Source organism: Dermacentor variabilis, chromosome 11 (assembly GCF_050947875.1).
Source record: "Dermacentor variabilis isolate Ectoservices chromosome 11, ASM5094787v1, whole genome shotgun sequence".
Classification (NCBI taxonomy): domain Eukaryota; kingdom Metazoa; phylum Arthropoda; class Arachnida; order Ixodida; family Ixodidae; genus Dermacentor; species Dermacentor variabilis.
In genome coordinates this window covers 1,977,470-1,992,327 of record NC_134578.1, presented here as the reverse complement: position 1 = coordinate 1,992,327, position 14,858 = coordinate 1,977,470, and the positions used below count along the sequence as shown (strand labels likewise).

The 14,858-nt window shown below is 45.0% G+C and overlaps 1 protein-coding gene across 2 annotated transcripts in view; it reads left to right on the top strand.

Annotated features, from left to right (window-relative positions):
* Positions 1-14,858, top strand: part of LOC142563797 (isobutyryl-CoA dehydrogenase, mitochondrial-like) — a 129,724-nt gene that overhangs the window by 62,960 nt on the left and 51,906 nt on the right. The window lies entirely within an intron of this gene.

Sequence of the window (14,858 nt, the reverse complement as noted above, 5' to 3'; positions counted from 1 at the left end):
ATTTCAAACCATCGGTAGTGAGCTAACGATGCCCAACGGGCACAGTACACAAAGAGATAAGGAAGAATAACGAAGCATGAAAGGACACAGAAAAAAAATTGTGCAGATCCCATGAACTGTAGAAATCAAGGTTATGTGAAGCATTTTGCAGGCAGATAGCTATGCAGCATCGTTTGGTGTTTTCTTTCTTTATTTCTTTCTGTTTTATTTGACACAATTTTATGCATTATGTCTCAGGAGGCACAGCAAAAGGCCCGGAAAGAGCCTGTCTAGGCTATGCAACACTGGTTGATTGACTAGGCTATGCCACCTTGGTTACCAGGTTGACCATTGTGTTTGTGTAAATTCAGTACTTGTGTATGTGATGTAAGCACAGTGAACTAGAATTAACACTTGTGCATGTGTGTGGTGACAGCAGCAAGACAACAACGGCAATAATAATGGTTGTGTGGTTTCCACAAATGATCGAATCCATGTGAACGAGTGGCATGGAGGTGCTAGAAGGGTAAGGAACACAGAAACAGAACATTCATGGAAGCAAGCACGTGGTATCACTTGGAGAACACAAACAGGGAACATGATGGCGAAACTGTAGCACAACCTAAAGGCCGTGTCCATTTACAGCCATTCGGACAAGTGGTATGATGCACTGCTCACCTTGGCTGAGCCATGATGACGCTGCCATAGCGCAATTCAGTGCAGCATTGTCATATCTGGACACCATGTGCGTCAAGAAAGAACAGGCCTCGATGTTTGATGGTCATGAAAGCCTGGTACGAGCTTCGAAAGAATGAAGAGGGGCTGCGTTGCTGGCATGTGGAAATTAACAGTCATGGGAAACTTGCCTTCCAATCGCTGTTTGAACGGATTATGTTCTACTGCCATAATGCAGGGGTCTTCATAGGCATGCCACCTGGCTCAAGCGCAGGTAGCAGAAAAGAAGCAGAGGTGAGAGTCGGATGACAAAGCTGGAATGAAGATGCAGTGGCCATTTTGGCATCACAAGCACGAGCATATAGCCATCGGCCCAAGTTAATAAACAACTATGTCCACAGAAGTCGGCATAAGTTCTTGTCATGGTAATAATGTCAAGCTGTGCTGTGCATGCACAACTGCATGACGTGATTTTGTGGCATTCCTGTAAAGGCTGTTATGACATTCGTAGGAATCATGTCATGGCTTGACATACAGACATGCCTTGATATCCAGTCGTATCATGAGAAGCCAACAAACAAAGACACCAAAGAAAATGGGAAATTACTTATACTTACTAACTGAATCAAAGACATATTCATTCAAGCCATTCATGTTATGACATGTTCATGTCATAATTGCATGTCATAACACAGATACTCAATACACATCCAGCTAAAGAAATGCATGTCATGTCATCTTATTTATGACATTGACATCATAAAATGTATGCCATGTCATCCATGTCGCGACGTAATTGTCATTCACGTCAGTTCAACAACTTCCAGTTCAAGCCGAGTGAAGACAAGAGCTACTATTGGCGGCGAGCTTCACCACTGGAAAAGCTGGCGCCACCGTCGGCGTGACATGGCATGAGGGATCACATGGACACAGCGGCCGCGTCGGCTGCTTCGGAAGCGCCGAAGCGAGCTGACAACGAAAGTTTAAAGTCCCACCTGCGCCGCGGTTCTGATTAAGTGGTGAGGCTTTACCGCCTTGAGTGTCTGCTTGACAACATCTGAAAGTACTATAATAGGTGGCGGCTGCCTTTGGAGGCGTGCAGCATGGTAGGCTACTGCCCGGTGCCACAGTGCCGGACGTATGCAACGGAGCCCGGTGTCAGCCTTATTCACTCGTAGCCGCAAGGCAAGGAGCTGCGTGAAGCTTGGCTGGCGAAACTTACAACCAGCAGACAGCCGTCGGCTGCAACTCGGGTATGCAGCAAGCACAGACGCGAGGAAGATTTCTGCTACGGCGCCGGGACTGCGCGATGTTCGGTGAGTGGCAGAAAACGCGCACTGAGACGCTCGCCCGCGCACGCTGCCCGGCTGATGTCAGGACGGTTTGGTCTATGAACTTGTTGATGCTAAATACCGGCAAGTTCACTGGAACGGAAAGGAGGCGGTAAGACGCACATTAAAGAAAGGCATGGAATATGATCATGTTTGTGTTAAGAATTAATGCACCGGATTACAAAAGAGAAGCAGAGGGAAATCACACGCTAAGACTGATAAACATACAGTGCGAGGCAGCTTGAGAAATAATATTGAAATGTCCAAGAATTTAGAAGACAAAAAAAGACTGAATCGTCGCGACGGCACATCACAGTCGCCGTAGGCGTTGAAGTCTCTATAACGGAATTATTTTTGAACAGTTCCGATAGTGTCCACGCAACAATGGCTGCTGGTGTACTGTCAAATGCTCATATGCTGTGGCCTAAAGCTCACGGCACGGTGCGAAGACGTGCTCACAGCGAAAGCAAAACATAGTGCGCGGACATGCATGCAGGCGCGCAGTCGGTTGCTGCGAACCCGTGCGATCGCTGCATTGAGGCTTCATTCTGTTATGCCCCATTTGGTTATACAGACAGCCTACTATAAGAACATATTTCACATAGTTTACTTTCAGCGTTTGCTTAACTTTCACGCAAGAAGCCGGTTCGGGAGACTCCATCACGGCGACCGCGCGTAGTGGCATTCGCTGTACATATTCGGTAAAGAGAAAGCGGCTGTAAATGATTCTGTGCTTTAAGTTTGCGCAACATTATTATATTGACAGTTGAAAACCTTCCTCGTTTTGAGAGCACCTACATAAATGTCCAGGAGGGCTGCCGCGTGGTGTTTTTATTGAGCACCGTAAGCGAAACCTATGAGGAGCGCACCACGTGATCCCTCATACTACGCAAGAGAGGCACATCCGACAGATGGCGACTCTGTAACTCCTCGCCGCCAATAGTACTGTGGTGAGAAAGTTTGATACCTGTTGCACCAGAGGGAGCAATGAAGTGTCTGAGAAATATGTATGCCATTCAAGAAAGCAAGTGAAAAAAGAACCATTCGAAAAATTTGTTCGTGACCTGAAAAAGCAAGCAGCACTGTATAACTTTGGTGTGATGCAAGAATCGATGATAGGGGACCAGATCGTATTTGGCACGCACAATCCTAGATTACGTGAGAAAATACTTTGTGACAGCCAATTGGCTTTGCAAAAAGCAGAGGAAATGTGGAAAGCAGCGGAGACAGTAGCACAGCGAAACAAAGTATGACAGTGTTGAAGCCATTTCAAGGTGCTCGGCACTATCTGCAAAAGAGTGGAAACAAGGAAAAGAACAATTTTACTCTCGTGAGTGCAACCGCTGGCACAGACCTAAGCAGTGCCAGCCTTTGGAAAAAGATGTCGTTTATGCCACAAGCTGAACCACTTTCAAGTGGTTGCAGGTCAGTTGTAGTAATCAAAGTCAGAAAGCAGCTACACGAAGATTTCAACATTCTCAAGCTCATTATCACAACAGCAAGACGTGAAAGGGACTGGACAGTTAAAGCTTATGTTCTCAATTGTGAGATGAGCTTAAGGGGGGACACAGCCTTTAAAAACCGAAAAAATCGCGAAAAAGTCGATTTTTGGAAAACCACATATTCGGCAATATGTCTTATAAACTACCATTTCTGTAAATATCAACGCCTAATTCATCGCAAAACTGTTTCAAATAAAATTTATAACGAACCATGGCAGCCCTCGAGCGGTGAGCGAGTGCTCAAAATACCCCTACTTGGCGGGAATGCCATTTCTCCACCGCTCCCCTGAGCGCCACCATTTTGGTGTTGTTTTGTTCGGGCATTCTTATGCTTTTTTTTTCCCGCCACCCGCGGCGGCAGCATGGGAGAGGCGTAAATCGCTCATGATTGGAGGGCTCGCGAGAGCTTTCAAGTTTCCCGTGGCTGAGATGCGAAGCTGAGATTGGGCGAAGCGGCGCGGCTCCCCAAGGACGCGGCGGAGCCGGCAACTCCCATTGGCTGCTGCGTGCAATGACATAGTGGTCTCCTGCATAATGCATCCAGCCGTCGTCTGCTTCGGCTCCTTCATTGCCGGCACCCTTTGTGTGTTCTGCTTGCCATCGTCTATATTTGCAGCTGTTCACATATCCTTCAAGTTTTTACCATCTTTACGAGACTATTTTCAACCGTCTTTACAAGACCGTTGTTGCATTTAGCCTGCTGATTGTTGTGTGGTCGGCCACGATGCACCCAAAGAAACTCAAGACGCTACACGCGTTCGGTGCAAGGAAGCGGTGTAAGGAAGACGCAGAATACATCAGGATCATTTCTCTCCATGCTGTGGTCCCTGATGCCCAAAGAGCAGCATGCGTCGCTGATTGCTGTGGAGACAGCACTGCATGAGGCAGTTTTAAGATATAATGCTGGCTGCCACAGGGTCACCCAAGAGCTATGTTCATCAGTGGGGCTAACACCTGGCCATTCAACGGGCAGCCGAGAAAGATTCTCTGCGCTCGAAGAAGGCCAAGAAGCGATCGCAAGAGAAGGTGGTGGAAAGGTGGCAAGAGAAGAGAGTGCCTAAGAACATCTCCATTTACGCTTCAGGGTCATTTTAGACCAATATATGTGCTCAAAACTTTCAAAGCTCATTTTCTCAAAATGACTTTTTTGGCTGGTGAGGCTGCTTGTTCCATATCTCTGTAACTGCTGATCAGATTTTCAAAAGTTATCTTTATTGTGTTCCTGAATAAACTTCTGAGGGCAAGGCAAGCCCATTTTTTTTAATATTGGCACGGCCTTGACACAACTGACAGCCACTCAGTGCAATTCGGTGCCATATGCTAGGCATGTTGGGTGGCTCCCAGGAGAAGACGACGACGAAGGTGCCAGGACAGCTTATAAAAGATCTATAGCATCCACCGAAGTCTTTTTGTGGCTTTGTCGGTGACAATATATTGCGCCTGTGATTTGTGATATTTAATCAAAATTTGATTGATAAAATCTTATCACCAACACTAAATTCGGTGGGCTGCTAAAATTTTTCAGCAAGGAAATTTAAAAAAGGGCTCTGTCTTGCCCTGAGGTAGCCATCTGGGAACCATCATAGTGAATTTCACAGTTGCAGCACCTTTTGAGATTTCTCCAGGCCTGGAATGAGAAAACCATGTGCACCATTCTGACATATTGCTGTAACTTGAGAACTAGTGAACTTAACTGTATGAAATTTTGTAGTTCTACTAATGCTTTTGGTATGAGTCTATCCTGAAAATTTCATTAAGATATCTCAATAAACAAAAAGTTGGTAGCCGAGGGTAGCCTCTCCCCTTGAAGTAGACACCACCTTGTAGACAAGCCTGTTTCTCATGTCAATTTACCGCCAATTGCGGGAAGCAGAAGATTTGAAGCCAACAAATTCAGTGCTGCGGGCGTGTAACAGTGGTACTATATCGTGCTTTTGAACATCTACACAGGAAGTAAGGCATGAGAGTACTTCTGCTGCAGTCACATTTTTGTTGTGAAAAGTGGACAGCAGGCTATACTCGTACTAGAAGCTAGTGAAGCTTTTGGGATAGCCCTGCATATAGTAGGCACTGTAGACAAGACTTTAAATGATTAACTTCTAAAGAATTTCAGGCATGTCATTGACGGTCTAGGCTACTTGCAGCAGGCCTACAGTGTGGTCTTGAAACTTGGGGCGGTGCCAGCTGTGCAACCAGCTCGACGAGTTCCGTTGGGGCTGAAGGAGCCTCTAAAGAAGAAACTCGAAAGAATGGTACGTGCTGGCATAATTGTTAAAGTAAATGAGCCTACCGACTGGGTCAACCCTTTAGTTCTGGCAAAGAGAAAAGATGGTATGCTAAGAGTGTGCATGGACCGCAGAGCTGCTAACAAGTACACAAAGCGGCAGAATTTCCTGCATCATAGGCGCAAGGATTTGGAGGCCTGTTTAACCAATGCTGCATACTTCAGCTGTCTTGATGTGAACTCCGGCTATCATCAGATACTGCTTGACGAACAGACTCAAGGTCTGCAATTTTCTTCACCATCTCGGAGACACCATTTCCGGCTTCTGCCCTTCGGCATTTCAGCTGCACAGGAGGTATTTCAACAAACCGTGAATTAAGTATTTGACGGCCTACTGGGTGTGCTCATATACACTGACAACATTTTAGTTTGCGGTTCCAATAAGTAAGAACATGATTAGCGTTTAACAGCAGTGCTGAAAGCTCCTGAAAAAGCGTGTTTTACTTTCAATGCGCAGAAATGCAAGTTCGGTGTGAAAAAAATCAAATTCCTTAACGACATTGTGTGCTGAACATTCGTGTCACCTGACCCAAAGCTAATCAAAAGCTTGGCAAAAATGCACAATGCTTCTACAAGAGCTTATCAAGTCTCGCGCTAAGTTTCAATGGACTGCAAACAATGTGCAAGAGTGGAAAATTTTAACGCAAGTTTTGACCACCACCTCCCCACTTGCCATCTTTGATCCACAACGAGAAACTAAGTGCGACACATCAAAGAACAGCGTTGGTGCAGCGTTGTTGCAAGGATACAATGGTGAATGGCTACCTGTAGCATATGCATCTCATGTCTTAACCCAAGCCGACCAAATCTGTGCACAAATCGAAAAGGAGGCACTTTGCATTTCTTTTGGCTGTGAATGTTTTCACGAGTTTGTCTATGGAAGAAAAGTGCTTATCGAAAGAGACCATAAGCTGCCTCTAGCAATCATGTAAAAAGAAATTGCTGACATGCCACCACGAGTGCAAAGATTCTTTTAGTGACTGCTAAAATATGACTGTTTTGCAGTACATTCCCAGAAAGCAGCTTGTTCTCGCTGACATGTCATCACGGCCGACGGCGGACTTGGGCGAAGACCAAGTTGGCACTACAAACAATGTTAAAAGTCACGAGGTACTGACCTTGGGCTACATGGTTACTTCCGAAACGCAGCAGTTACTCCAGCAGGAAACTTCTCGTGACGACTATCTACAGACCGTGATGACAAGCTTAGCATACAGGCAGCTGGTGAATGGGCAACTCAAATCATTTTTAAAAAACTGTCAGTCGTTAATGAAGTAGTGCTGAAGGGCTTGAAAGTTCTAATACCGAAGAGTATGGAACAAAGCTTGCTGAAGAGAATTCATGCTGGCCACCTCGAGTTGCAAAAGTGTGACGAGAGGGCTTGAACGCTTGTTTCTTGGCCCTGAACGGCAAAATTGCTGCACTAGTAGGACTCTACGTAACGTGCAGAAAGTACGCATGCAGACAGCCATATGAACTACTTCTAATGTGGTCATTTCCCAAATGTGCTTGGTACAGGGTCGTACGTGGTTGCTTACAATGCCTTTTCCAATTTCCCAGACATCAAGAAGCTCGAAGACACAACTGCAGCAACTATGATCGCAGCCCTTAGCACCATGTTCACCAGGTACATCATCATCATCATCATCATCATCATCATCATCCTGGTTACGCCCACTGCAGGGCAAAGACCTCTCCCATACTTCTCCAACAACCCCGGTCATGTACTAATTGTGGCCATGTCGTCCCTGCAAAATTCTTAATCTCATACGCCCACCTAACTTTCTGCTGCCCCCTGCTACGCTTCCCTTGCCTTGGAATCCAGTCCGTAACCCTTAATGACCATCGGTTATCTTTCCTCCTCATTACATGTCCTGCCCATGCCCATTTCTTTTTCTTGATTTCAACTAAGATGTCATTAACTCGCGTTTGCTCCCTCACCCAATCTGCTCTTTTCTTATCCCTTAACGTTACACCTATCATTCTTCTTTCCATAGTTCGTTGCGTCGTCCTCAATTTGAGTAGAACCCTTTTCGTAAGCCTCCAGGTTTCTGGCCCGTAGGTGAGTACTGGTAAGACACAGCTATTATACACTTTTCTCTTGAGGGATAATGGCAACCTGCTGTTCGTGATCTGAGAATGCCTGCCAAACGCACCCCAGCCCATTCTTATTCTTCTGATTATTTCCGTCTCATGATCCGGATCCGCCGTCACTACCTGCCCTAAGTAGATGTATTCCCTTACCACTTCCAGTGCCTCGCTACCTATTGTAAATTGCTGTTCTCTTCCAAGACTGTTAAACATTACTTTAGTTTCCTGCAGATTAATTTTTAGACCCACTCTTCGGCTTTGCCTCTCCAGGTCAGTGAGCATGCATTGCAATTGGTCCCCTGAGTTACTAAGCAAGGCAATATCATCAGCGAATCGCAAGTTACTAAGGTATTCTCCATTAACTTTTATCCCCAATTCTTCCCAGTTCAGGTCTCTGAATGCCTCCTGTAAACACGCTGTGAATAGCATTGGAGAGAGTGTATCTCCCTGCCTGACGCCTTTATTTGGATTTTGTTGCTTTCTTTATGGAGGACTACGGTGGCTGTGGAGCCGCTATACGTAGATATCTTTCAGTGTTTTTACATACGGCTCGTCTACACCCTGGTTCCGTAATGCCTCCATGACTGCTGAGGTTTCGACAGAATCAAACGCTTTCTCGTAATCAATGAAAGCTATATATAAGGGTTGGTTATATTCCGCACATTTCTCTATCACCTGATTGATAGTGTGAATATGGTCTATTGTTGAGTAGCCTTTACGGAATACTGCCTGGTCCTTTGCTTGACGGAAGTCTAAAGTGTTCCTGATGCTATTTGCGATTACCTTAGTAAATAGTTTGTAGGCAACTGACAGTAAGCTGATCGGTCTATAATTTTTCAAGTCTTTGGCGTCCCCTTTTAGTGTCCGCCAGGTACATCATACCTGTATAAGTCTGTATGGATAACAAATCCCAGTTTTCGAGCCGTGATTTCGCCAGTATTTATAAAACGTAAGACTTCCATCATGGGCCCTCCAGCCTCGGTTATCCACAGTTGAATGGCTGAAAAGGTGTGGAAATCATAAAGTGGACCCTGAAAATGACTCGAGAACTAGTGGAGTGCTTCTGGCTGGGTCTGGTAGCCTATTGCTGAGCACCACTGGAAGATAGGCATTCTCCAGATGAACTTCTGCAAAGACGACGACTTCATCTAAACGTTCCTGAGTTCGGCAGAGTGTCCCAGACCACTGTGAGGAAGCAACACCAAGCCAAAGTTTGGAAATACCATATTTACTCGCATAATGATCCCACTAGCGTAATGATCGCATCCCTTAATTTTGTCGTTGAAATTCAATTTTCGACAGGTGGCGCTTACCACCTGTCGAATGCTATGCGAACGACTCTTCAAGATAAACTAAGCGGTCTGCACGCATCAAACATTCTTAAGTAGATGCCTCATTTTATTACTTTCATCACTTTCCGCAGTTCCATGACTAAAAAAAGCTCCAACCAGACTTGCCTTTATTATGTGTAGGCTTTATAATGGTTGTGGTCAACAACAACAAAAAAGGCACGTTTCGATTCTTCTTATCTGCACTCGTGGGCACACAACAAATCACAAGCGGCAACGGTAGTAGCCACGTTTACACTGATACGTTAAAAGTGTACCCTATTCATACGCCGACGCTTGTAACGCAGCTAAGATTCACCCACCCTTAGCGGAAACATGCCGTATTAGGATAGTAGTGAAAACAGATGCCGCAGTTTCCTCAGCATGCCGACCATGTGTTTCTATGTCACTATGTCACTATGTCACTATGTCGCTCCCCCATCTGTTTCTGTCCCCTCAAAGTGGACATGGCTACGTTGTTGCTGCAAGCTTGCCAATATTAACAATATTATTCATTACTGATACAGAAGAAACTGTTTCAATGCACGTAATGTACTCACGAGAAGAAAAAAATAATCGCGTTCGGCGCGTTCGGTTCGCTCCGCCGTTTGCCATTTTTGTTTTGGTGTCCCACAGCAAACGCGGGACGAAAAAAAAGAGTTTGATTTTCGCGGGAAATTTACCCCACGTAATGATCACACCCCTGGTTTTGCGTCAATTTTTCTGACAAAAAAGTGCGATCATTATGCAAGTAAATACGGTACTGTGCAGAGCCACGAAGGTGGGACTTCAGGATGCTTTGGTGTAGTCCCAAAAGCGAAGGTTGTTAGTGAAACTGCTTTATGTTCCTACTTGGTACAAGCTCATGATTACCATGTGCTTTGCCGAAACTGCCGACATCTGCTTAGGACGGGGGAGCAGTACAGTGGTGAAAGTGGTGACGACTGTGAGGAGAGCCCATTGGGTGAAAACTCCTGTGCACCAGCACCTACAGCACCAACTGAACCAACAGCGTGAGCCTCTGAAGCATCATCTCTAGAAACATTCGTAGGATCAACCCTACCAGCAAGTGACTGCGAGCCTTTGCCTGGCATGCCACTGCCACCAGCTGCAAGAAGGTCAACTCGTACTGTCAGGCCTCCACACAAGCTTTATTATGATGAACAATTTAATCAAGTGCCATAAGCTTTGACAATTGTTTATATTTGCCTTAGTGTCTATTTTGTTTGTTCCCTGAGGGAGGGTGTAGCAGACACCTGTAGTTATTGTATCAGCACGGATGCACATCAGTGATGCGCAGTATGTACAGCATGCTAGCTCACGTCTTTATAACCAAGGCTTTCAAAAAACGTGTTCATTGCCTGCACTGGCTATGCTGTAGTAAGCGTCATCGCCATTGCACCACACAGTGCGTATGTGCAGCATTTGCTTTGTGCACGACTGGGCTTGCGTGTGCACTTACGCTTACATGCTCCAGTCTGGCCATGCTATGTAGTGTGGACTGGCTTCATCCTGCACCAGCTTGACCAACTAATTTAATTTAATTGAGTTGATTTTTATTCAAGTGCATGGTTACAGTTAGGAAGAGAGGACAAAAGGCAGTAATATCTGACGGGGTCTTTCCACCTGGGAGGACTAACAGTAGCAACATCCAACTTGTGTATTTTGAAGTGCTATCAGTAGCTGAATAGGAAGCGAAGGCGTCTGCCAAGGCGTCTAACCAGCAGCAGCCAGGAGTGAGCGTGCGCCAGTTGAATTCAAAACTAGTTGAAATTAGCAGGACGCAACGGCTACGACACCATTCAGCAGGTGGCCACAGTTTAATTCCTGCACGGGCGGCCAAGCGTGAGCAGATGATAGTCGGTATCTTCCGGAAGTACGTAATTGTTGTAGAAATTCGAAAGCAGATTTTCGCTTACTTCAGCCTGTTTATTAAACTGTGTCAGTAAATATACACAGTAACAGTAGCAAGAAGCACACTGATCCGAACACCCTTCTTGATTGAGGTTAGCTATTGGCCAATAGCAACAGCATATGTGAATCTGCTACATTACTGAATAAAGCATCCAGAAAAGAGTGAGGGGCAGGCTTCTGTTGAAAGGAAAGTGTTTGAGAAAGATGTGACTTTGCACTCCGCTTATGAGCTCCAAGCACAGCACATGACTGCAAAATTTGCTTGAGATGTTCACAGCAGCATATGCTATCTGTGAACGTGAACTGTGTTTTTTCATCAAGCCAAGGGATGGTTCAGGACCCCTTTAATGAACCTCTATGATGGCAACTTCGGTCACTGGATATGTGCCACTTTTCAGTGACAAAAAAAAATAATCCTTTGAAATTTTTCCGGTGCTGGGTGGCATAGAATTGGTGTCGTATAGTATATCCAAACACTCTTGTCTAAATATATATTCAGACATGCGCTATGCATGGACTTCACGGTGGTGCCACTAGGTGGTGCGGCGTGTTTAGAGTGAAGTGCGAGAGAGGGGCCTGGCTGCAGCAGCACACTTTACGGGTTTGGACGGTGGCACTGTGATATGTCGCTACATTTCTTCAGTACTGATCACACTAACATCATCGGCAGTTATCCTGAGATGATTTCTGCAGGATTTTGGTCTGCTTGTGCCCCATTTGCACTTCTTCATTCTTTCTTATTAGCAACAAATTATTGCCCTTGCCACAACTTCGTGGAAAACATTCAGAACTGTATTATGTCCGCAGCACCAAGGTACATGGCAGAGAAGACATAACTAGCTCTGAAGATTGATTGAAAGCTGACTAGAGGAAATGCCAATTTGTACACAAATATAAACACAGGATGTCATGCATAATAATGATAGAAAATGTGCTGAAATGTATAACTTTATCTTAGCTTACAGGCATGGGGTCACACACGGGCTTTATTTTACTGGACATCAAGAAATTGTGACCATTCCCTCCCTACAGAGGGTTGCAGCTGATGTACTGGAAGTTTCTCAAATGATCAAGCATAAGGAACGTTCTCATTAGAAGAAGCTGCCTGCATGTTTTAGTGCTTCTAATTAATTAAACTAATTAAATAAGCTAGCCTTTCTCTTCCACCTCTTGCGGCTCAATATAAAGTTTCCTGTTTATCATTATTCCACAAGACCTTTCCCCATACAACACTGCATGATCTATTCATTCATACTCTACACTACATATCCCGTCGCATCGATCATTCTCACAAGGTTCATGTTCCTTCTTGCCACACAAATACATTTTCCCAGTCATTCTTACCTCTGACCTCACTAGAGCGGAACTGCCTTCCCGTAAACATTGTATCCATCAATGATAATTCCTTGCTTCATTGTGCTTTAGACAACATTACTTATTAGCTGGCGGTTTCATGTACCTGTATATCTTGTATTTTTCGTAATAACCATTTTTTCCTACTCATTGTATTCCTGCCGAATTATTTGTAAGATTGTACTTTTTATGTTGTATAGTTTTTTCTCGTGTAATTGCTGATATTACCTGTAACCCACCTCCTCTGTAAAGCCTTGTCAGGCCTTGAGGATATAATAAACGAAATTAAACAACCAGCATTACTAATGAAATAACCTTTTAATTATTAACATGCAGTTTACAGGTCAATGCAAAAGATTTAGAGCGTGTTTAGAAGTGTAAGACTCATTGTACTTCAAACTGTGGCATGCTACCTTATGCACAGCTCATTTTTCGGTGTTTATAGAAGAACAGCAGAAATTTATTTTTTATAGCAGCTTGCCTGACAAGTGGCAGGTGTGCCTCAGCAGTCCTGCCCTGAAACATGCTGTGAAGGCAGCGTGGTGATGGCACAGGGGTGACTGGGCATTGTTTTTTGGTGTGGACACTGCCAGCAGCTGACGGCATGCCTCGCTTGGTGCCTGCAGTGGTATTGGTGGCAGTTGGCGGCCTGCAAAAGTGGTTGAGTGCCTCATGCACTCTTTGTTTGCCCTGTCTGGTGAACTATTGCAGTGCACCCTGGCTGGAATTGTTTCTCAGTGAGGCAGACCTCTGCATTGCTCGTGGCAGTAGTACTGGCCTACCATTGCGCTAATGGCACTGCTGTACGCATGGGGGCTTCTTCACATTGGCATGTTTCTCAAAGGGCACCTATAGAAGTCCCACCTAGTTACCATCTGTCACAGTGTCTTGGTCTCTACTAAAATACCACGTAAAATGCCGTATTTTCTTTTTTTAAATGTAAGTACTCTTTTCCTCTCTTTCTCTCTTTTTCCTTTTTTTTAAACATAAGCCCTAGTGCTAAGGCGTACAGGGGGGTATTTTGTAAGTGTCCACCTAGTGGACATGTCCATTTCGTCTGCTACTCAAGTGCCAATTTGTTGGGGGCGCCTGCCTCCTTCTGACACATTCCCCAGCTCAGCCAATCACAATTTCATCAGTAGACGAAACGGACATGTCCACTAGGTGGACACCCCCCCTGCTATGTTGGATCAACCAGTGCTGGCAGATTGCTAAGTTTGAGGAAAGAGGAAAAGATCTCTGCTCATTGTGCATCAGCCTAAGTTGCACATTTGAATTTTCATTATTTGCTTATCAGTAAACATTAATAAAAGATGAAAGGAAAATTTCGCCTACTGTTATGATTGACCTGTCAATTGTGAGAAGCATTCAAATGGGCTTCCCCACGTCAACGTAATTGCCCTCTTCTATGAAACGGCGTCACCCTTTTCCCTGAGCTGACACAAAAGGATGGGCGAAGGGAAAGGCAGGCCATGAGGTCAAGACGACGCCACCCCATTCTCCACGAGCTGACATAAAAGGATAGAAGAAGAAACCGAAGGTCAAGACAATGTCACCCTTTTCCCCGAGCTGGCACAATAGGATAGAATAAGAAAGACAAACCAAAGGTCAAGACGACGTCACCCTTTTCCCAGACCTGATACCAAGGATGGGCAAAGGGAAAGACAGGCTCCGGAAGAAGACGGCGATGCCCACAAGACTGCCAGAGGTTATTTAAGGCCATGCAGGCCCCGGTGTTAAAAGAACTGCTCGAGACTCAGATGAGAGTCCCATCCATGTACCAATGACGTGAATACAATCTTTTCTTTATTTTTTTTCATTATCACGATGCCCGGCTGCGTCGTCGTTTCCTGATTCCTGCGGTGAAGACCCACCTCACCTGGTCGAGATTATATCGCTACTCGCATGTAGCACAGAGCTCCAAAGGAAACCCATAAGCTTTTCTCGGAAAGAAATCTTCACAGTTGAAGAAAAATTTGGTCTAGTCCGGGGATTGAACCCAGGACCACCGCTTTTCTAGGTAAGTTAGTGTACCACCTGACCTAATCAGGAGGTTAGCAGATGGCAAGGTGAGGCTGAAATACTTAACTCAAAGCACAAGGACACTGAATATGGCAAATAAGTTCTCTGGAAGCTCACAGAACTAATTGCCATATTAATAAAAGTTATGGTAAAGAAAGCCATAACTTATTGATTTGATTCCACAAAATCTTTTTTTCCGTAGTATTGACCATTGATGCTTTAGCCGGGCCATGTTTGAGATGAGGCGATCTTTCTGCATGCCAGCATTCCCTTGTGCACACAGTGTCCTTTATGAAACTATCACAGACAGTGAAGCGAGAATTCCCTCAAAGTAACACAATAATTTACATATTACTGGAAATTGTCGCCTTGGTTACAT